The sequence below is a fragment of the Sorex araneus genome, chromosome 6 (assembly GCF_027595985.1).
Source record: "Sorex araneus isolate mSorAra2 chromosome 6, mSorAra2.pri, whole genome shotgun sequence".
In the NCBI taxonomy this organism is placed as follows: domain Eukaryota; kingdom Metazoa; phylum Chordata; class Mammalia; order Eulipotyphla; family Soricidae; genus Sorex; species Sorex araneus.
Window position 1 is genome coordinate 92,080,420 of NC_073307.1, and position 1,130 is coordinate 92,081,549.

The following is a 1,130-nucleotide window of genomic DNA, read 5'->3' on the forward strand; positions in this document are numbered from 1 at the left end:
ACTGATAGAAATCTCCGCACGTTATAGGCTTGAAACCCGACCATGTTACTTTAAACCCAGCTACTGTGTACTGTATAGCTGTACAGTGTAACTCACTGTGATTTAATTCAAAAAGGAAAGGAAAAGGAAGGAAGGAAGGAAGGAAGGAAGGAAGGAAGGAAGGAAGGAAGGAAGGAAGGAAGGAAGGAAGGAAGGAAGGAAGGAAGGAAGGAATTCCCCCAAGGAAGGTGGGAGATTGAGCAGAAATATGGCATAACCCCAGGGGCATTAAAAAATTATCAAAAGTTATTTATATACTGCTAATAAGGGGGTTCTGTGCATACATTTCAACACCGCCCCTCTCGCCGGAGTCTGCTTCCCCCTGACTCAGGGCCCCTTCCGACCCTTGCCCTCTGTACTTGTAAAGACTCACCCCAACTTCTCTACCTAGAAGGCCGGGTCCAGCAGGAGAGGAAACGGGGAAACCGGAAGTAGGGGAAGCAGGGAATTCCGGCTTGGAGGAGGAATGGGCAAAGGTGGCCTGGAGCAGGAGACTGCGCTGGGGACGGGCCGGGGGAGACCTTGCACTCCTTTGGGAGAGCAGAGATGACAGACTAGCTGAGGGCGAGGCCACGGGTGTGAGAGAAAGATGCCAAGGTGGGCTCCGAGGGTTTAGATGCAGGAGCCAAGGAGCGGGGGCAGTTCTCTGAGCTGGAGAAGGCGGCAGAGGAATGGAGAGGTCAGGAATTCCCCCGGGAAGAGGCGCATGAGAAGATTCTGTGGTGGTGGGTCCATCAAGGAAGGCTCAGCTGCCCGTGGGGCCATCAGGTGGGTCTCCCCTGGGAAGGCACAGCTGCCCAAGACCCGCAGGAGAGACAGCCTCTGCATTTCAAAGCAAAGGACCAGGCCTGAGCCTGCCTCCTGAGCTGGGGGAGAAGGCAGCTGGGGTAGAGAAGGGGTCACCAAGTCAAGGATGGTTGGAGGGGTCGCTCAAGATGGGAGATGTGTGCTGAAAGGAGATAAAGGACCAAATGTGATGGCCTCTCAGTGTCTGTATTGCAAACCATAATGGAGAGAGAGAGAGAGAGAGAGAGAGAGAGAGAGAGAGAGAGAGAGAGAGTTTGGGGAAAATTGTCTGCCATAGAGGCAGG